At 43.9% G+C, this 22,811-nt stretch overlaps 1 protein-coding gene, 1 non-coding gene and 1 pseudogene across 8 annotated transcripts in view; 1 reads left to right on the top strand and 2 right to left on the bottom strand.

Annotated features, from left to right (window-relative positions):
- The window catches only part of POU6F1 (POU class 6 homeobox 1), a 29,091-nt gene extending 19,373 nt beyond the window's left edge, over positions 1–9,718 (bottom strand). For 2 of the 7 annotated variants that reach the window (XM_027967312.2, XM_042246717.1), the window contains exon 1: positions 9,431–9,718. The gene's annotated coding sequence lies outside the window, so the exon portion shown is untranslated. Of the gene's footprint in view, positions 1–2,928; positions 4,676–7,385; positions 7,445–7,621; positions 7,739–9,430 lie in introns of all 7 variants that reach the window. The other 5 variants (XM_060412570.1, XM_060412574.1, XM_060412571.1 and 2 more) reach the window with 5 other exon arrangements.
- On the top strand, positions 1,415–2,319 carry LOC121819175 (swi5-dependent recombination DNA repair protein 1 homolog; annotated as a pseudogene).
- A 7,214-nt stretch (positions 9,719–16,932) lies between the features above and the next one.
- On the bottom strand, positions 16,933–17,005 carry TRNAR-CCU (transfer RNA arginine (anticodon CCU)). Its single transcript has one exon. It is a non-coding gene; the product is annotated as a tRNA-Arg (tRNA).
- Between the last annotated feature and the right edge of the window lie 5,806 nt (positions 17,006–22,811).

The following is a 22,811-nucleotide window of genomic DNA, read 5'->3' as shown; positions in this document are numbered from 1 at the left end:
CTCAGGCGGAGCCAGGGTAACAGGAGGAGTGGGGGTTGGCGGAGGGGGGGGGGGGGCGGACGTCTGTCCCTGGGAGTTCCCCAGTCCAATGGGAAAGAGCAGACCCAGCAGAACCCAAAGTGACTTTGACCCAGACACTCAGAACCAGACACAAGTAAGGAGCCCTCTGGGTATCAGAACAATTCTCAGGGGAGGGGTCTAAGCAGACTTCCCCCGGAAGAGATGGCAAAGATAGGAATAAATGGAAACAGTTGTCTCAGACTTTAATGCGCCTGGAACACATTAAAACTGCAGACCGCCCCCCCACCCCGATTTTCCCAGACCAAGCATCTCCAGGGAGTCTGATTCAGTAGGTGGGTCCCTCAGGGGTTTCTGTGGCAGTGGCCCAAGAACCACGCTGGCCTTTAGCATGGGAGGCAGGACAACATACCAGATGGTGGAGCGGCTGCCACAGGCAGTGAGGACTGAGAAGACCTTACGAGAACAGACGGTCTGGCTGGAGCCACTAACCACAGTCACAAGAAATAAAGGAAATAGCTAGGACAACGAGTTTTAGACACGGAAATAGAGAAGAAGCAACCAACACTTTTATTCTGAGTGCCCACTGTGCTAAGCATTCTATGGAACACTAATTCATGTACTACTCAGGCCAGATGGGGTATGGGAATATCAGCATCACCGTGTCATAGGTGAGGACACTCAGCTCAGAGAAGGGTTCTAGATGCCTCACCTTTCTCTTCTTCCTCCTTTTCTACCTCTGGGTTTGTTTCATGGGGCTTCCTTTTGTTGTTGTCATTTGAGTAATTGAGGTACAAGTCACATGACATCAGATTAAATGTACAACTCGATGGAATTCAGTACACTTAGAGTACATTTACAGTGCTGTGCAACCATCAACACTGTTTAGCTCCAGAGCATTTTCATCCTCCAAAAGGAAATTCCATGCCCATTAGCGGTTACTCCCTTTTCTTGCCCTTGGCAACCACGAATCTGCTTTCTCTCTTTGGATTTGCCTGTTCTGAATATTTCATACAGGCTTTCCTGATGATTCAGATGGTAAAGAATCTGCCTACAATGCAGAGACCTGGGTTCAATTCCTGGGTTGGGAAGGTTCCCTGGAGAAGGGAATGGCTACCCACTCCAGTATTCTTCCCTGGAGAATTCTATGGACAGAGGAGCCTAGTGGGCTACAGTCCATAGTCATAATGACTTGGACACATCTGAGAGACTAACACTAATATTTCATATATTAATAAATGGAATCATTTGATATGGGGTCTTTTTGTGTCTGGCTTCCTTTACTTTGCAGAATATTTTCAAGGTTTATCTGTAGCATGTATTGGCGCTTCATTTTTTTACACAGCTGGATAAAATTTCATCGTATAGACTCTTTCACTCTCCAGGGAAGGCAGAGGCGCAGGTAAACCAAGACTTTGTTTCCAAGATGGAAAGTCCATCAGACTCAGCTGTGACTTCACCGAGCACTCTGCAGGTCTACGCCAATCCACCACCTCCCCATACGAACAGTTCAAGAACGCAACCTATGAGCGCAACACTTAAAGAGCAATTAAGGAAAACAAGGTCTTCATTTAATTCTCATAAATAAATGGAGTGGTGAAGCATCTCAAAGTCGAGAATGAAAAAAACTATCAGATCTTTTCAGAGAAGACCGGATCCTTAGCAAAAGAAAAACTGTTTGGAATTTCAAGAAAAATTTAAACACACAGTGAGTTAGAAGAAAGTTTATATTTGAAAAATACTTTAACGAATATTGATGCAGGACTTCCCTGGTGATCCAGTGATTAAGACTCTGCACTTCCAGTCTGGGGTGGCAGGGGGAGACAGGTGCAGGTTGGATCCCTGGTCAAGGAACTAAGATCCCACATGCCACATGGCGCGACCAAACACAAACAAAAGTGTTGCATATGAATCTAAATCACTGGATACTGGGTTATGCATGGTCCTCCAAAACGATTTTGTGAATGAGAACATTTCCAAACAAGGATTAAATGAAGAAAAAGCCAAATCCGCCAAATGGGTGAAGGAGATTCCAGAGAACTTCAGAGGGTAAAACTAGTCAAAATGTATCACTCAAAGAACGACCTGTCCCAGTTACAACTGTTAATAAGGAAGCAAAGACACTGTAGCTAGATGTCGCTCTGTGAGGGGCAATCAACTAAGTCCCCAAAGGACAAGAAACTGAACCTCACCCAGTTGATAGATCACTGTGGGTAAGATGATAAATTGCTCCAGTGTAACAGAAATGAAGATGAATTCATAAGAGTTTCATTCATAATTCTTTCTCCAGAGAATCTCTGAGAATGCCAACATAATAAAAAAGATACTTGCACATTTTAAAGAGAAGGTATAAGCCACTAGAGCTTAGAGAAAGGTATCCTGATGAACACCAATTTATGAAGCTTGTTATTATCCAAATATAAACCAAGTTCTAAAATAAGGTTTCAGTATTTTGGAGAAATCTGCCAAAGAAAACATTTAAATAAATATGTGAAAATTTTAAATAGCGATTAAAAAATAATTTGGACAATTTTGGAAGTCAGTTTTAATACAGTGTTCTGTTTATTGTGGTAAAAAAAAAAAAAAAGTTTTACTGTCAATATTAAAAAACAGTCCAACCTTATAAATGTCTAAACTTAAATGGGTCTAAAAATGCTGGCCTCTCTTATTTTATGACTCTTGTTTCCATCCACTTATCACATATTTCCATCTGGATAGTCTAGCACATAATTAAACTCATATGTCAAAAGAAAATCCCATGGTATGGATATGCCATATTTTGTTTATTCAGTCATCCGATGATGGATATTTTGGTTGTTTCTACCTTTCTGCTACTGCGAATGGTGCATCTATGAATCTTTGTATACAAGTTTTTGTTGGAACACCTGTTTTCAATTTGGGGGTATATACCTAGGAGTGCAACTGCTGGCTGACCCCAGGGGTTTTAGGGGTTTCACTCCAGTGACTCTAGTAAATAGCACATCTGGATGGCCTGCCTCCTTTGAGCTCATGATATCATCATGCAGTGTCCACAGCCTGAAAGCAATGAAGAGAGACGATTACCTGTCAGTTTTGAGAGAAGGGGCTCCTGTGACTACCCCAGAAGTAGAACCCCGGTGCAATCATAGATCAGAGCAGAGCTGCTTTGGTTAAAGCTGGGACAGGAGCCACTGCCCAGCCACAGCATGCCCCTTTGCCTTCTTTCTTCAGTGAGTTGAGTTTGAAAAATACCTGAATCAAACCTGGCAAGGCTAACAGATGGCTCACTTGTCCCTGGCTTTCCTGTGCTAGCATCTAAAAACACAGGCAGCCTCGGGGGGAAGATAAACAGCAGGTCCTGAGGCATTTGTCTCCAACCCAAAAATCCAGAGGTCCAGGACCATCCAGGACTCTCAGTGGCAGAAAAACTGAGTTGGAGGACCTGGTTCTATTTATCATTCTCTTTTGGGAACTGGTTTGGGCTTAAGGTAATCTTCCAAGACACCCAGGGGGAGCAATGAAGTATATAACAAATCAGAACCCCCTAGAATAGCCTGAGATCCTGTAAGAAGAATCCTGAAATGCTTTGTCCTTTGTTTATTCAACAAATACTTCAGTGGCCACTATGTGCTGGGCATTGGGATACAGTGGGGAAAAAGCATGTTCCCCAGCTTTGTTAAGGAGTCAACAGTCTAATATGGGCATTGAGGAAATAAAAAGATAACAACAATATAGTATGTTTAAGTGTCATCGTGGATGAATAGAGGGTGGCAGAAGATACACCGAAGGTATACCTAATGCACTTTTAAATATGGTCCTTTGCCCCTTGTTCCAGGGTGGCATGTGTTTCAGACATAAAATTTGATAGTACATGAAGCATCTTGTGACATGTAGAGGAAAATGGGATTTGTTGTATGAGATTCAGACTTTTAATGCAGACTCATCTCTGTGATTTTAATCACTTTATATATACTTAATGTGGTTGAGGTTTCCAAGAGGTAAAGTACCTCTCACTATAGTCATTTTGAGGGGTGGAGAGTATTCTGCATGGATTAAAGGAGTGAATGGAATGAGTTTAACTGGTATTTAATTGAAAGTCACATTTGTTATGGGAAATTACCTTTCAAATTTTTGACATAATCCTCTCACATGAGATTGTTTGTTGACATCAGCATCTCCAACTCTACATCACTTCTATATTTAAATTGTGCAACAACTTACCTCCTGCAGGGCTGCCATCTAAAAAGGTCACAAGGACAGGAAGCAGGAAGCAGGAGATTAGTACAGACAGATAGTTGGAGTTGAGCCAGATCGTCCAGACAAGAATGGTTTCCTGAGGTGGTCTCACCCAGCCTGTCAGCCACCAGTTGAGACCTCACCTGGCAACTTCAGACTCATATAATCCAACTACCTACTGATTGCTTACAAAATCTTATACTTAACATATTCGAAATCAAACTCCTGATTTGCACCCCAAACCAGCTCCACCTGCCTGCAGCCTTCCCCATCTCAGCAAACGGCAGCTTCATCCTTCCACAGATGCTCAGATTGAAAACCTTGCCTTTGCTCTTATATTTCCATCTATATTGATTTCTTCAAATCCTGTTGGCTCTCCCTTCCAGTGCACCCAGAATCCCTCCACTTCTTATGACTTCCATCATGGTCCATGTAGTTGTACCTGATGCAAAGGAACACAAGATAACATCCCCTCTTGCATGCAAGCATCATCTGCTCTGTTCTTAAACCATCAATCTTCAGGTGGGTTGCTACAGCTTTCAAGTTTTCATTTGCTTGATGGATTTTCTGTATGTTCTCCCACCCTTCTCCATTTCTGGCCCCAGGACATAGATTTCCCTTCCCATCTGCTGAAAAGTAATCATTATTAATGATTAATAAAAAACTGTTAATCATTATTAATAGTTTGTTGGTCCTGGGATAAATGATAACGGAACAGAAGATTTTAAAAAAAGTATGTGTGTATATAACTGAGTCACTTTGCTGAATAGCAGAAATTAATACAACATTATCAATAAACTATACTTCAATTTAAAAATCAATTTTAAAAATAGCTTATTGGGACCCAGCCCCTTTATGGATAGTACTACACTGAGCACTCTTTGGAGACAGACTTTAGGGTTCACAATGTCAGCTTTGACATTCCCTAGCTGTGGGACTTCGGGCAAATTATTTAACCTCTCTGCCTCAGCTTCCTCATCTGTAAAAATGAGAGTAATACCACCTACTTCATAGGGCTTATTATGAAGACTGAATAAATTGATGCCCATAAAAAGTTTAGACCAACGACTGGCACAGAGTAAGTGCTCAGAAGATGGTAGCTGTTATAAAAATTTACATATTCTCCAGGCAAGAACACTGGAATGGGTGGCCATTCCCTTCTCCAGGGGATCTTCCTGATATGGAAATTGAATCTGGGTCTACTACACTGCAGGCAGATTCTTTACCATCTCAGCCACCAAGGAAGCCCTTACAAATACTATCTCATTTAAATTTAGTACAGCAGTTAGGAGCCTAGGTTTGGTAACTGAGGTCTTTATGCCTCAGTTACCATATTTGAAAAGGGAATAACTAGGCATTGTAGCAAATTGTGTAAGGGTTCAATAAATATGAACTGTTAACTATTATTCAATTTTGACACCAGCCCCATCAGGCTACAGAGTAAACACATAGTAAAGCTTGACCACCTGTGTGACAAGTGGGCAGATTACTTCCGTTTTTTTCAGGGATAAATAATAAGAGAGCTTATCTTAGAATTACTGTATAAAGCACAAATAACAATTAGCTATTACAATCCCCATTTTTATTGAAGAGTAAGTGGATGATCAAAGAGAGATAATGGAATAGGCTTAGGAGAAAACCCTAGGTCATGAAATAGCTGTGCCATCTTGGGCAAATGACTGAATCTCTTTGAAGTTTAAGTTCCTTATCTTTAAAATGCTGATTACATGGGCAAGCTTCATGGGGTTGTTATAATGGTGACAGGAGATTAGGGCTTCCCTGGTGGCTCAGACAGTGAAGAGTCAGCCAGCAATGTGGGAGACCCAGGTTCAATCCCTGGATCAGGAAGATCCCCTAGAGAAGGGCATGGCAACCCACTCCAGTATTCTTGCCTGGAGAATTCTTTGGACAGAGGAGCCTGGTGGACTGCAGTCCATGGGTTAGCAAAGAGTAGGACACGATTCAGAGACTAACACTTTCACTTTTTCATGAGATCATGCAAGTAAAATGCTTAACATTGTATTCTTACGACGATCCCCATCTTTATCTATAGGGAAATGGAGGTGGAGAGAGGTCAGGTGATTTGCCCAAGGGCACAGTCCCTGACCTTCAAACTTCAAGGTCACATCACCTGCCCCAGATTTCTTTTCTGATACCACACTAAGCCTTCATTCAGGAAATGGCAGGAAGGCTGGTGGGAGCTGCTCTGGCCCCCAAGGATCAGGACACACTGGAAAGCGGAAGCTCTCAATTCTGCTCCAGGTTGTTTCAGTGGTTAAGACTCTGAGCTTCCAACACAGGGAGTGTGGGTTCAATCCCTGTTCAGGGAACTAAGATCCCACATGCCTGGTGGTGTGGCCAAGAAATAAAAACAGGCTTCCCTGGTGGCTTAGATGGTAAAGAATCTGACTGCAATGTAGGATTTGATTCCTGGGTCAGGAAGGTCCCCTGGAGAAGGGAATGGCTACCCACTCCAGTATTCTTGCCTGCAGAACTCCATGGACAGAGAAGCCTGGAGGGCTGCAGTCCACGGGGTTACAAAGAGTCAGACATGACTGAGCAACTAACACTTTCACTTTGGGGCTTCCCTGGTGGCTCAGATGGTAAAGAATCTGCCTGCAATGTAGAAGACCCAGATTTGATTCCTGGGTTGGGAAGATCCCCTGGAGAAGGGAATGGCAACCCACTCCATTATTCTTGCTTGCCAACTCCTATGGACAGAGGAGCCTCGTGGGCTACAGTGCATGGGGGTCACAAAGAGTTGGACATGATTGAGCGACTAACATTAATCAATTTACTTCCTCCAACCCCAATTCATGGACAGAGATAAATTATTTGCCAAGCTATTGGTAGACTAGCTAGACACACACATGGGCCAGAAGGAGAAGGGCAAAAGACAGGATAGTAGTGAACAAACTTATTTCTTTCCAACCAACCATTTGTAAATTTTAGACAAACATAGTCAAACAGTAAAGACTTGTTTTATAAAGACACATTTAGATTTGGTTTCTCCTCCTGCACCAACCCCCCATCCCCTTGTGCTCAAACTTGATTTATCCCAGGCAGGGTGAATAGAGGGGATAAATGTGAAAAATAACAAGAAGTATGTTCCCCTACTAGACTTTAAGGACCAAGAAAGCATATCCACTTACCATCATATCCCAGAGCCTCATAAAATTCCTGGTACACAACAGAGGTTAATGAATACGAGCTGAAAACATAAATTATGATATCAGATCATACTCTTTAGTCTCCTCATATTTCCTACCTTTTCCTCAAAATACACAGCCTATTTCAAATTTCATGCCCTCATTTTCAATATTAGAGCTACTTAAAAATGATTTCAAAGAAGCAGTATTAAGTTCTTAAGAAACCCAGTCACACTCACCCCTTCCTAATGTGCCAGTTCAGCTCCTCATTCCCAAGTCTTCCTTCATTTGGCCAGTTTCTCCCGAGTCTCATTCTCTCTGTGGCCTCACTGACCCTCATTTTGACACAGAAAGAGCTTGGGGTTTAAAGGCAGAAGACTCAGATTGAGTATCACTTCTGTTTAAGGTAACACCTCCCAGCCTGTTTCCTTATCTGTGAAATGGGGCTAAATTCCAGTGCCCACCTCATGGGCTATTGTTAAATCATTAACATTTATGTAAAGCTTTTGGAACAGGGCCTGGCACACAGCAAACACTATGTAATTGCTTTGAGTTGAAGTAAAGCACTGTTCTTAATTGTAAAGTGTTATAAAAAATGTGTAAGATTACTACTATGACTTTACAGTGAGCAAATCTTGGGGAGAGGGGATATGATCTTGTCCCATGTTCCTTCATAATGCAAAGACTCCTTAGAAAAGCAAATTTCTTCTGAGTCATCTCTTAATTGCTAGGTAGTACTTCCAAGAAGAGAATAACCCATCTCCTTCTCTCTCTCTCACACACACACACACACAATCACTCTATGATCTTGTTTTTTTCATGTTTATGATCTGCCTGTCCCCATCCCCATCCCACCCATCAAACTGAAATTTAAACTCCAAGACAGGGCAAATTCTGTCTGTATTGTTCAGAGTTGGCACAGAGTGGATATTTTTGTCGCCCTAATGAACAAATAAATGAAGGTCTACAGCAGATATGCAAAGAAATACCAGATCACAGAAATAACACCCTGAGAAACTAGACTTCACTCAAAACAAAATACATGGAATTATTCCTCAGAAGGCCCTGCTGGTCAACTTGGCTGCCTTGGATTATCAAGAAAAGGGAGGTGGGAAATAACAACTGAAGACCAGCCTTCTACTTTGGGATCAAGGAATTTCAAAGAGCAGATCACAGATCTCCGCAAAGAGCTTCTTTCCACTAGCCCAGGTAGGCTTCACAACCGCGTTTTATTTTCCCCCACAGCCGGCTGCGGAGGCTTTCGAAGATTTGGGGCTTCCAATGACAAATGAGTAGGGGACCGCAACGCGGGAAAGTGGAGGTTGCAAGGCGCCCTGCGGCTCCTTGGCCTTGCCAGGTGAGGATGCCCAGGGAGCACACAGCGGGTCCATTATGATGACTGTTTATTAATAATAATATCGTTATTAAATATTTATGAAGTGCTTGTGCTCGGCTAGACGGTGACCCTCCCACCACTCTCCCACCCTTCCAGCAGCACCAGGCCCCTAACCCCGAGTCCCACCAGTCCTCCGGGTGTATGGTGGTTGGAGAGAATTGTGACAGGTGCCTCTGGCCGCCTCATTTGACCTTGACTGCTGGGAACCCAGGCGTCCGGGTTCTCCAGTGGGGCGACAATCCTTTCGCGGTCGCCACGGGGGCTGGGTAAAGAACGTCCCCGTGGTCCGTACCCAACCTGGGCTCCCGGAGCAGAAATGGGGAGGGGCCAGGTCCAAGCTCCCCTCGGGGTCCACCTGGCGGCCGCCCCCTCCTCCCCTCGGTCCCCGTGGGCCGGCAGGAAGGCTAGGGCGCGGCCCCCGGGGTCTCCGGCCTCCGGCGAGCGGCCACACGCCATTCAGCTCCCGGAGCTCCTCGCCGCCCCGGCCCAACATCCCGGCGCCCCGGCCCCGCGGCATTTTTTTTCTCTTTATCATAAATATATAAATTATGCTAATTACGGGCATTGCATATTAACCAAACCCGAAACCTCCCCTGCCCGGCCCCCTCCCCCTCTGTGCAAACCCCTCCCCGCCCCGGACCCCGCTACTTACCGGAGCCCGAGCCCGAGCTGCCTTCGCCCTGGGTGCCCGGCGGCCACCGATTAGAGATTCATCTCACAGCTCGGGCCAGGGGGCCGGGGGCTGGGGCCCGGGGGCCGGGGCAGCCGCCACCCGCAGACAAAGAAGCCAGTGCGGCTTGGCTGGGCTCGGCTCGGCCCGGGAGCCGGTCGGGACCCGCCGCCGCCCCCGGGCCCCCAGCCCGGGCTGGCCAGAGCCGAAAGGGACTCGGCGGGCTGCGCTGGGCGGAGGGGGGACGGCTGGCAAGCGAGAAGGGGAAGCAGGGTGGGTGGGGGGGCGGTCAGGTATATATATATATTTTTTCTTCCTTTCCCCCCTTCCACGGCCCCCCCTTTTCCCTCCCCCCCCTCGTTTTTTTTCCCTCCTTCTGCTACTTGGATTTTTTTAGCTGCTGCGTCACGAGCATAATTTATGCAAAGAGCTTTGCCGCATGCTGCACCGCGCGCGCCAGCCGCCGGGGGCGGCGGGCTGGGCGGGCCGGCAGGGAAGGGAGGGGATCTGGGGAACCCAGAACGAGCGACGGTGGGGGCATCCCAGCCCCTTGCCACCCCCGCTCCCAGAGGCCCCACAGGCTAGCTCCCCGGACTGGAGTGGAAAGTCGATGTGGCGGGTCACGCAGCCCCGCTCCGATGAGCATCCTGAGGTCGTTTCATTTTGGAAGGTGCGAGAGTGGGGAGCACAGAAGTCCACACTGGGGACCCTATGCCACATTCCCGTCAGCCTAGGGTGGGGGCGGTAACTCCCAGCGGCCGCCCTGTCCTCTCTAGCTTGGTCAGTTGCCCTGCTCAACACTGAAAGTCAAGTTCGTGTCCATTCCCAAGTCCCAGGCCGGGCCCCCACTGTGAGAAAAGGGAGGGAACTCAGCCAGACCAAAACCACCGCCCAACCAACCTCCGGAGCAACTGTGGCCGAGCTCCATCTCACCCGGGGGGAGCGGGGTGGGGAGGTGGGAGGCGTGGGGGGCCTGGACCCGAAAGCCCCCATATAGCAGCTGTCTAGAGACTAGCTTGCCTGCTTTCTTGACCAAGTAGATGAGGAAATGTGAAAAATAGACAAAGTTCTGTGGCATAGAGCAAAAAAAAAACAAACCCCACAAAAAACCCAACGTTCTGCTTTGGTGGTGGTGATGTCGGGAAGGGTTTGGTTTTAAGAGGCTCCTGAAGGTGGGGAAAGGGGAAGGGATAGAAAGAGGCACAGTTTGAGGCTGAGGGAAAACGGAGGAGACGTCGTTGGCAAATAAAAGAGGAAGGAGTTGGAAGAACAAAGGGGAAGAGAAAGAATGAGGGAAAAAGAATTGGGGAGGAGGGAGGCTCTGTAAATGCAGCGACTGTGGGTCCCAGCTTTGAGACCTAGAGACAGCCTGACGTCACCCTGGGCTGCTTGCCCTCTGGCCCACCATCTACTGCCCGCTCCCCCCGACCCCGACCCCCAGATTTGGTGGCTTATATTTTGATGAGGTAAGCATAGACGAGTTAGAGGTAATGTGAGGAGAATGGAAGTGGGGCCCTCAGCCCACCGGAGACTGTTCACCCCTCCATGGAAGGACACTGAAAGGCAGGGGAAAGGAGGAGAGGGGAGCAGCACCAGGTGGTAGACCATCTCTACACACTTTTCCAGAACCTTACCTGCACTTGGCAGATCTATGAGTAACCCATGGATTCCAAGTTAGGATATTTAGGGTTTAGCCCCTACCCTTCCACTCAAAGTTCAGGCAGGTGATTTAACTTCATTACTTACTTTTCTATTATCATTACTTCACGGGGTCAAGAAGTTTAACTGTGTGAGCTTGTATGTGAAAGAACCTTGAAAAATTCTAACTGATATACAATTGTAGTTTTAACTGGCCTTGTAAAACTGATACATGACAGTATTACAGTTCTTGGAGGTTTTGTTTGATCTTTTGTCCCTATGGTCCCTCCTCTTAGGCTGTAAATTTCTTGAGAGCGCAGATGGTGAGAACTCATTTTTGTCTTTCCCACTGCTGTTTATGTGAAGAGGCTCAGTATTGCTATTGAATGTAGTCAGATGAAGACAAAAACTATGTGTCATGTTTTGGTGCCACACACAGATAAATCAAATGCATGATATCAGGGACAGTATGAAGAAAGAAACGGATGTGATCAAAGGGATTCAGGGAGACATACATGAGAATGGTAATTGTGGTTTTCTTTGGAAAAAGGAAGCCTTAAACTTATATTGTATACTCTTCTGCCTAAATTTTTGATGCTGAACATATATTACTTTTTTGTTGGTCTAAATTTTTTATTTATCGGTTGCAACATGCACACAGTAAAGTACACAAACCTTAAATGATGAATTATTTATACATAAAATATTTATTTTTATCTACACAGTACATTATTTACACACATTATTTACATATAAAATAGATTATGTTATTTACATATAATATTTTTTATAGCAATTGGGGCTTCCCTGGTAGCTCAAATGGTAATGAATCTGCCTGCAATGAGGGAACCCTGGGCATAATTATAATAATTACATTTTACTATATATCACACATATGTATTTGATAAACATATATAAAATCAACACCCACAATATGATGTAGAGCATTTCCAACAACTGAGAAGACTCCTCTGTGTTCCTTGATAGGTAAACTTCCAGTTATCACTATAGATTAATTTTACTGGTTCTTGAACTCCATCTAAATGGAGTCAGACAGTATGTGTATTCTTTTGTGTCTGGTTTCTGTTACTCAACACATGTTTTTGAGAGTCACCCATGTTGTTGTGTTTAACAGTATTACTTGTTCTTTTATACTGCTGTTTACATTCCATTGTATAAGTATACCACAATTTATCCATTCTACTATTGATGGGCATTTGAGTAATTTCTCTTTTTGTCTTTTATGCATAAAAGCTGCTCTAAACATGCTTGTATAAGTTTCTTTATGAATACAGGCACTTATTTTTCCTAGGTGAATATTGAGAAGTGGAATTGCTAAGTTTGGGGTATATGTTCAACTTTTTATTGGGTTGGCCAATAAAAACCTTTGGGTTTGGGTTTTCCATAACATCTTACAGAAACTCGAATGAACTTTTTGGCTAACCCCATAGATACTGCTCCCCTGGTGGCTCAGACATTAAAGAGTCTGCCAGCAATGCGGGAGACCTGGGTTTGATCCCTGGGCTGGGAAGATCCCCTGGAGAAGGAAATGACTATCCATTCCAGTATTCTTGCCTTGAGAAATTCCATGGACAGAGGAGTCTGGCAGGCTACAGTACATGGGGTCACAAAGAATAGATATAACTGAGCCACTAACACTTTCAACACAGATACAGCTAAATACTTTCCCAAAATGTCTGAACCAATTTATATCCTTACTAGTAATGTATGAGAGTTCTAGTTGTTTCATCCTCACTGATGCTTGAAATAGTCTTTTTTTGAAATATTGCAATATATGATTTTTGGAATAAGTATACATTTTATAGTCAGAGAAAAAGCCAACAATACAAATATTTCCATGAGTAAGTAGGGAGAAGCTGTCACCAGTGACATGCTGCGCCAAAGAAAACTCATCAATAGTATCCTCAGCCCAGGACATTTTTTTTTCCTCCTTTGCTCCCACTTCCTGTGCCTCTGAGCCTACATTTATTCAAAAAATATTATTGTCTACTACATTGGATGCTAAGTGTCCAGTGGAAAACAAAACAGCTTTCTTGAAATTATAGTCTTCTGGGGAAACACATGTTAAACAAAAAAAAATAAGCACACAAATATATCATTACATGTGACAGTGACTGAAACTAGAAGGTGATATGAGAAAGAATCACACTGGGGGGCAGGGAAGGCCTCCCTAAGGAAGTCACATATAAGGTGAAGTTTAAAAGATGGAATAGGGACTTTCCTGATTTTCCAGTGGCTAAGACTGCACTCCCATTGCAGGGTGCCTGAGTTCAATTCCTGGTCAGGGAACTAGGTCCTACATGCCACAACTAAAGATTCTACATGCTGCAGCTTAGACTCGGTGCAGTCAAATAAATAAAGAAAGAAAAATAAATACTTTTAAAAAGTGAAACAGGCAGGAGACCAAAGGAACAGCAGAGGTGATAAGACAGGAAAGCACCTGGTGTTCAAGAAACGAGCACAGCAAGTGATGGGAAGAACTTCACAAAATAAACTTGGAAGGATAGGCAGGGCCCGAATCAGGAAAGCCTGGCCATTTGTACCTCTGCTGCTGCTGCTAAGTCGCTTCAGTCGTGTCCGACTCTGTGCGACCCCAGAGACGGCAGCCCACCAGGCTCCCCCGCCCCTGGGATTCTCCAGGCAAGAACACTGGAGTGGGTTGCCATTTCCTTCTCCAATGCATGAAAGCGAAAAGTGAAAGTGAAGTCGCTCAGTCGTGTCTGACTGCTAGCGACCCCATGGACTTCAGCCTTCCAGGCTCCTCCGTCCATGGGATTTTCCAGGCAAGAGTACTGGAGTGGGGTGCCATTGCCTTCTCCAATATGTACCTTTAATCTTCACATTCAGCTGGAGCTGTTCTTTCCTTGCAAACTCGCCTCAGGATTTACCCTCTCTAAGTAGCCTTCTTGAATATTACTGAATTGTTCAAATTAATATTATTATTTTAATTATATCATTGTTTCAAAAACCTCATAATTTGTAGTAAATAGCCCTTTCTTTCTGTTTCCTGAGAATATATTGGTTTACCCAACAGATGTAGGACAGGGCTTTGTGTTTCCTCTTTTACCTGAGTCTCCTCCAAGCATCAGGATGCTCTGTTGACAGTAAGGGCCTTCCTTGGCCCTGCACTCTATTCCTAGAAAGCTCTTGGGATCTAAGTAGATAATCCCTAGAACCCTGTTTTTCCTGGTTTGAGGACTGACTCAGTTTCAGATCTTCAAAAGTTGCCCTGGAGCAACCAAATTTCCCCAGGATCCACATACATTTTCCCAGACACCTTCCTTAACTGCCAAGTTAATCTTGCCCTCCTCCTGCCAATCACCAGGTTAAAGGCATCTTTGCTGTTGCTAAGAGAAGGAGGCTTGGGCAGGTGGGAGTGAGTTGAAGGATGATACAGCAGGGAGTCAGGCTGGTCAGCAGGGGAAAAAATCTTTCAGCTGTGAGGGAAGACAGCAATGCAAATACATTTTTCAAGTGCTTCTGGGCCAGGTTCCACCCCCCACTGTGTTTACCTGCTTGCTCTCTGAAAGCTTTTAGGACTTTCTTTTTAAAAAATCTCTGATGTCTTAAATTTTACATCATGGCTTGTAGTTGGCCAGCTTTCATAAAACAAGGAAGCTATTGTTCACCTTGACTAGTTATACTGAAGTCCTTGTGAAGGGAAAAAGAGAAGATCCCTAAGTGCCGGTAACAATGTGGGGCTATTTAAAGGTGAGAAGTCAGAGTTCTGGAATACTTGCTTGGCAAGGAGTGTGGTTGGGCATGCTCCATTTTTTATAGACTTCCCACACTGAAATGCATATATTTTATCTATTTACTTTAATTTTAGCAATGATGTAAAATTATTGCTGGGCTGCTGTCACTCTGACAGATCACCTTACCAGCTCAAAGGGTAAATATGGATTTTTTCCCCCATAATTTTTGTACAGTAACAAGGTGAGGAACATTTTAGCTCATAAATTATTCACCAAACCTCACAGGCATAATAGGCTGTGTGCATATTCATCAGGTTATCATCCATTATTCATAAGAAGTTCACTTCGACTGTTAGAAGAAAATGAGGTTGTTGATTGAAATGCTGAAGAAACGTGGGCTTTTGTTCCCCCCTTCTTTCTCCCATCTAAGTCTGGAAGTTTCCATCAAAAAAATCATATCATAGGGGAAAATTTTTATTCCTGACATGCAGATGTGTAGATAAGAGGAAAAGAAAATATAAAGTAGGAAATAAGCTGGCAGAATCAACCATCATTCATTTAACTTGGCTAAAGGCCTCTGACTCCTGCTTCCACAGAAATTGTGTCCAGGAAGTGTCCAAAAGGAGTCCCCTTTCTTGCAACAAAGGAGCAGCTTTAGCAAATCTGATAGATATTTTTTTAGACTTCATACATACAGATTACATTCTGCAGCCCAAGAAGTGTTACCATTTATGTTATTATTTAACCTTCATACCATGTCTGTGAGGTAGGAATAATTTCAAGATGAGACAACTCAGGCTCAGAGAGGTTAAGTGATTTGTCTAAAGCCAAACAGCTGGTGAGCAGAGCAGGACTGGGATCTACGTTTTCTTCCATATTCCATGTTCTTTATACTCTGTCTTCCTAAATCCTCTGGAATAATGAAACCTACCACTCCCAGAGGCATTTCACATTGTTTTCCAAGAACCACTGATTTTATTATTTTCTCTTTTTAGTATCTTTATTATTTCTGTGAAATTCAGAAGCAATACAGGCTTGAAAGCATCAAATAACCTAAAGTTCTATAGAATAAAGAATAACAAATGGACAGGCAGTTAACTGCCATGATTGCCAAACTCCTCTGCCACAGGATCCAGGAGGAGATATTATAATTCAGCCAGATCTACAGATATGGGTTCAGATCTGATCACGGTCACTGACTAGCTGTTTCACTGGGGCAAGATAGCCTCTTTAGGCTGTAGTTTCTCATTTGTAAAATGGGGATTACACTTCTAGAGTTGTTTTTTTTTTAAGAGTTTTTAAGAATTAAATGAGATGATGTATATGAAACCCAAGTGTCAGCACTTTCCTCTATTTTAAAGGCTCCTTCTCTCTAGCACAGCTGGCCATCCACTATCCATGGGTATTGCATCAGAGGATTCAATTTACCAAGGATTGAAAATATCTGGAAAATAAATTTCAGAAAGTCCCCAAAACCAAAAGGTGAATTTGCTGCAAATCAAACTTTGTATATAGAATCTACAACTACATAGTATTTAAAACTATGCAACTTACATAGCATTTACATTGTATGGAGAAAGAGATGGCAACCAACTCCAGTATTCTTGCCTGGAAAACCCATGGATGGAGGAGCCTGGTGGGCTACAGTCTATAGGGTCAAAAAGAGTCAGACGGACATGACTGAGTGACAGAACTGAGGTATTATAAGTAATCTAGAGATGATTTCAAGTTATACAGGAGAATGTGCAGAGGTTTTAGGCAAATACCATTTTATATAAGGGATCTGAGCAGTCTTGGATTTTGGTATCTGTGAAGGGGGTGTGGATCCTAGAACAAAATACCCCGTGGGATCTGTATATTTATTTGGGGAAATGGAATAGAAGGCAAGGCTTGTCGTTTGCCTGTGCCCCCAAGTCTTTCGCTTGGTCCTCTGTTTCCATCTGTCCTGCTAGTTGCCTGGTGTGGTTCCTCTGGATGAAATGCAGCTGTAGTCACAGTGGGGCACCGCTGTGAGTTCTCCCCAGCATGACTGAATATGGTTGCTCTTTTTTTAAAGAAAAGTATTTATTTGGCTGTGTCAGATCTTAGTTGCGGCACGAGGGATCTTTAGTTGGGGGATGTGGGATCTAGTTCCCTGACCAGGGATCGAACCTGGGCCCCCTGCATTAGGAGTGCAGAGTCTTAGCCACTGGATCACCAGGGAAGTCCCTCAAGGTTGTTCTTTATTGAAGAGTTGGGAAAAAAGCTAAAGAGAATTCCAATAAATAAGAGCATTTAATTTTTTAACTTTCTGTGTAATTCAAATGAAAACCAGATAAGAAGTTCAGTTTTTATGAGCGGGTCAGATTTTGCATGCCTGGACCCCAAACCCTAATCTGACTCCCTGTCCTCAGGCCAGTTTTCCTCCCTAGGAACTCCTCCTTCAAACTTCCATTCCTTTCTGGGAGGGCCCAAGCCCTTCCTCCCTCTGCTTCCTCACTTTTACTCAGAAGTGTGTGCGCGTGCGCAGTCGCTTAGTGGTGTCCAACTCTGTTCGACCCCATGGACAGTAGCCCGTTGGGCTCCTCTGTTCATGGGATTTCCTAAACAAGAATACTGGAGTGGGTTGTCATTTCCTCCTCCAGGGGATCTTCCCAACCCAGGGATCGAACCCGAGTCTCCTGCGTTACAGGTGGATTCTTTACCACTAGCACCACCTGGGAGCCCCTATTCAGAAATACATTTCCCTAAATGAGGGTGAGGGATGGAGTGGGCGCTATGAGCTTTAGCACACAATCCACCCAGAAAATTTGTCCAAGGAAGGTTGGCACCCCAAGTCCAGACCCCTTCCAGTCTCTTGGGCAGATGGAGATGGAGATGAGGCTCTATTTTTTCTGAGTACCCTTTGGAAAATAACTTTTGGAGCACACACACACAACACACACACACACCTTGAAGAATAAAATGAAAGCTTAACCCTCAAACCAGCAAATGTCATGTGGTAGAATCACCCTACTACGCTGTATTTTTAATAAACACTAAGTGATTCTCATACAAGTGGTTTGGGATTTCACAGGGATAAAAATTGCTCAGATCCCCCAAAGAAAAGAAGCTGTCCCAGGATTTACTAGGCTCCCCAGCTACAGTGGAGTTAAGCCTTGACATTATTATGCAGAGCAGTGTTATTGCCTCTCCTACAAAGGCTTGCCAGCAATAAGAAAAGAGGATCCATTTCTGAGTCATATATCTTGTAATCTTTGTTCCCTTAGTTAGTTACACAAAGACCAGCCAAAGCTTTGAAAAGGTTGCTTCAGAGCCTGACTGGATTCTTCCACAAACCTCCACCCTCCCTCTCTGGGCTGAGAAATAGGAGGTGTTTTTGTTTTCTGTTAATAGAAATGAAGAGTCCAACACAGTAGATGTTCAATAAAGGTACATTAAAAAGCTCTAATCAGGGACTTCCCGGTGGCACAGAGGATAAGAATCCGCCTGAAAGTACAGGGGAAACTGGTTCGATCTCTGGTCCAGGAAGATTCCACATGTTCTGGAGCAGCTAGGCCTTTGCCCCACAGCTGCTGAGCCCACATTCTAGAGCCCATGTGCCGCAGCTACTGAAGCCTGCATGCCTGGAGCCTGTGCTCCACAACAAGAGAAGCTTCTGCGATGAGAAGCCCACACATCACAAGGAAGAGCAGCACCTGCTTGCTGCAACTAGAGAAAGCCTGAGCAAAAGCAATGAAGTCCCAGCATAGCGCAGAAGAGCTCTAGTCAGCCTAATTTACTGGGACTAGGATAACCTTCGGGGCTTCCCTGGTGGCTCAGTGGTAAACCCACCTGCAACGTAGGAGCCAAAAGAGACTCCGGTTCGATCCCTGGGTCGGGAACATCCCCTGGAGGAGGGCACGGCAACCCACTCCAGTAATCTTGCCTGGTCGTTTACAATCCATAGGTTCACAAAGAGTCAGACACAACTGAAGTGACTTAACACACACACAGGAGAACCTTCAGGAAGAGGTGTGTCAATCTCTGAACCCTCGGAGGGCAGTTTATCCATCTCTACTGTAGTGCTTACTGAGTTCTATAATTTCCCTCTCAGCATCTCTCTTGCCCAAACACACTACAAGAGTTCATTAGCATCATTCTTGGCTATTCTCTCTTCTTCATCCCAACAATTTTAAAATTTATTTTTTAAAAACAATTATTGGACTTCCCTCGTGGTCCAGTGGTTAAGATTCTGCTTGCGAAAGCAGAGGACATGGGTTCCATTCCTGGTCTGGGAAGATTCCACGTGCTCTAAGGCAACTGGGCCCCTGCACCACGACTGACCCCACACTCTAGAGCCTGTGTGAGTCAACAAGAGAAGACAGCACAACGAGAAGACTAGGCACAGCTAGAGAGAAGCCCCTACTCTCTGCAACAAGACAAGCCCGCAGACAGCAAAGAAGACCCAGCGCAGCCAAAAATGAATAAATAGTTTACAATTTTTATTTATTTGGCAGCGTTGAGTGTTAGCTGTGGCTCACAGGACCTCTCCTTGCAATGCTCAGGCTTCTCTCTAGTTGTGGTGTACAGGCTTAGTTGTGAGATCTTAGTTCCCTGACAAAGGATCAAACCCACATCCTCTGCATTGGAAGGCAGATCCTTAACTACCGGACCACAAAAGAAATCCTCCCAACATTAACTTTTTTTTTTTTAAACACCTTTATTGGGAATTCCCCTGTGGTCCAGTGGTTAAGACTCTATCTTCCAGTGCAGGGGCATGGGTTCAATCCCTGGTCGGGGAATTAAGATCCCATAGGCCACACACTGTGGCCAAAAAAATAATAAAAAGAGAGGGGTATCACCAAAAAAAAAATTAAAAACACCTTTATTAAGGCATAATTGACACAATAAGGGTTTTCCAGGTGGCTCAGTGGTTAAAAAAAAACCTTTCTGCCAATGCAGGAGACTTGGGTTCGATCCCTGGGTTGGGAAGATCCCTTGGAGTAGGAAATGGCCACCAACTCCAGTATTCTTACCTGGAGAATCCCATGAGCAGAGGAGCCTGTCGGGCTGCAGTCCATGGGGTCACAAAGAGTCGGACAGGTGAGCGACTAAGCACGCACACACAACATACAATAAACTGCATATGCTTAAGATGTACAAGCTGGAAAATTTTGACACTCCCAAGAAGACTATCACCACAATCAAAACAATGAACATATCCATCACTCCTCAAAGCTTCCCAAAGTCCACCTCTTCTCTCCTGTCCCTCCCTTTCCCTTTATACTGGCAATCATTGATCTGTTTTTTATCACTATGGTTTGTAAATTCTCTAAAATTTTATATAAATGGCACCCTTTAGTGTGCACTCTTTGTCTGGTTTCTTTCCTTCAACATAATTGAGCTTAAAAGGTTTTTCCAGTAGTCAAGTATAGATGTGAGAGTTGGACTATAAAGAAAGCTGAGCACTGAAGAATTGATGCTTTTGAACTGTGGTGTTGGAGAAGACTCTTGGGAGTCCCTTGGACTGCAAGGAGATCCAACCAGTCCATCCTAAAGGAGATCAGTCCTGGGTATTCATTGGAAGGACTGATGTTGAAGCTGAAACTCCAATACTTTGGCCACCTGATGCAAAGAGCTGACTCATTGGAAAAGACCCTGATGCTGGGAAAGATTGAGGGCCAGAGGAGAAGGGGACAACAGAGGATGAGATGGCTGGATGCTATCATCGACTTGATGGACATGGGTTCGGGTAAACTCCGGGAGTTGGTGATGAACAGGGAGGCCTGGCATGCTGCGATTCATGGGGTTGCAAAGAGTTGGACACGACTGAGCAACTGAACTGAACTGATGTTGCATGGATACACAGTTCATTCCTTAATACCACAATGTATTTATCCACTGACCTGTTGATGGATATTTGTGTTGTTTCCAGTTTCTGGCTGTTACAAATAAAGCTGTAATAGTCATGGGCAAGCGTTTGTGTGCCCACATTCCTTCGTTTCTCTTGGGTTAATAGGAGTGAAAGGACTGATCACCCAGTAAGTATAACTTTTAAAATCCTGCCATACTGTTTTCAAAGTGGTTGTACCATTTTACACTCTTATCAGCAGTGTGAGAATTCTAGTAGCTCCACATACTCTCCAAGGCTTGAAATAGTCAGTCTTTTTTGATTATTATTAAGTTACTTTATTTTTGGTTATGATGGATCTTCATTGCTGTGCAAAGGCTTTCTCTAGGTATGGACAGTGGAGGCTACTTTTTAGTTGCGGTGCCCGGGCTTCTCATTGCAGTGGCTTCTCTTGCTGTGGCGCACAGGCTGAAGGGGCACAGGTTTCAGTAGTTGTGGCTCCAGGAACCTAGAGCATGCAGGCTTCAGTATTTGTGGCACACGGGCTTAGCTGCTCTGTGGCATGGGGGGACCAGGGATTGAACCCGTGTCCCCTGCATTGGCAGGCAGCTTCTTATCCACTGTACCATCAGGGAAGTCCAGTCAGTCTTTTTAATGTTAACCATTTTAATAGGTGTGCCAACATTGTTTTAAGTTTTTGAACTGGTAAGCATTCACGTTTCAAAATTTTTAAAAATGTTTTTTAAGGTATACAGTGAAAAGTCACTCCCATCTCTGTCCCCAACCTGACTCAGTTACCACTTTTATAGGTATCATGTGTAATCTTCCAGAATTTCTTTACTCAAATACTAACGAATATGGTTTTCCCACTCTTTTACACAGAAGATTCCATGCTAAGCATGATTCTGAAACTAGCCTCGTTTTCATTTAAAAAATATTTTGGAGAGCTTTCTCATTCTTTGTTACAGCCATGCAGTGTTTAATTATATGGATGTACTAAGATTTAATTTACCATTTCCCTACTGATGGACATATATAGGTTATTTCTAATCTTTTGCTTTACAAACAATGCTGCAGTAAACAGCCTTATATACACAGTGTTTCTCATGAATGCAAAGGTATCTGTAGGAACCATTCTTAGAAGTGGGGATTATAAAATTTGACATTTGCCAAATTAACCCTATAGGAATAGTACTCCCACCATCAATAAATTAAAGAGTGTCTGCCTATCCACAGCCTCACAATTAAAGTTTGTAAATGTTTGGATTTTTGCCAGTCTGATGGTAGTATCTGTGTGGTTTTAATCTGCCTTCTTAAGAATGAGGCTGAACATCTTTTCATATATTTAGAAGCCATTCATCGAAAAAGCAAGAGAGTTCCAGAAAACATCTATTTCTGCTTTACTGACTATGCCAAAGCCTTTGACTGTGTGGATGACAATAAACTGTGGAAAATTCTGAAACATATGGGAATACCAGACCACCTGACCTGATTTCTCTTGAGAAATCTGTACGCAGGTCAGGAAGCAACAGTTAGAACTGGACATGGAACAACAGACTGGTTCCAAATAGGAAAAGGAGTATGTCAAGGCTGTATATTGTCACCCTGCTTATTTAACTTCTATGCAGAGTACATCATGAGAAACGCTGGGCTGGAGGAAGCACACACTGGAATCAAGATTGCTGGGAGAAATATCACTAACCTCAGATATGCAGATGATGCCACCCTTATGGCAGAAAGTGAAGAAGAACTAAAGAGCCTCTTGATGAAAGTGAAAGAGAAGAGTGAAAAAGTTGGCTTAAAGCTCAACATTCAGAAAACTAAGATCATGGCATCTGGTCCCATCACTTCATGCCAAATAGATGGGGAAACAGTGGCTGACTTCATTTTTGGGAGCTCCAAAATCACTGCAGATGGTGACTGCAGCCATGAAATTAAAAGATGCTTACTCCTTGGAAGGAAAGTTATGACCAACCTAGACAACGTATTAAAAAGCAAAGACATTACTTTGCCAACAAAGGTCGGTCTAGTCAAGGCTATGGTTTTTCCTGCAGTCATGTATGGATGTAAGAATTGGACTATAAAGAAAGCTGAGAATTGATGCTTTTGAACTGTGGTGTTGGAGAAGACTCTTGAGAGTCTTTTGGACTTCGAAGGGATCCCACCAGTCCAACCTAAAGGAAATTAGTCCTGAATA

The sequence above is a fragment of the Ovis aries genome, chromosome 3, assembly GCF_016772045.2.
Source record: "Ovis aries strain OAR_USU_Benz2616 breed Rambouillet chromosome 3, ARS-UI_Ramb_v3.0, whole genome shotgun sequence".
Taxonomy (NCBI): Eukaryota; Metazoa; Chordata; class Mammalia; order Artiodactyla; family Bovidae; genus Ovis; species Ovis aries.
Note: the sequence above shows the minus strand (reverse complement) of the source record. Positions and strands in the feature narration are given on the sequence as shown.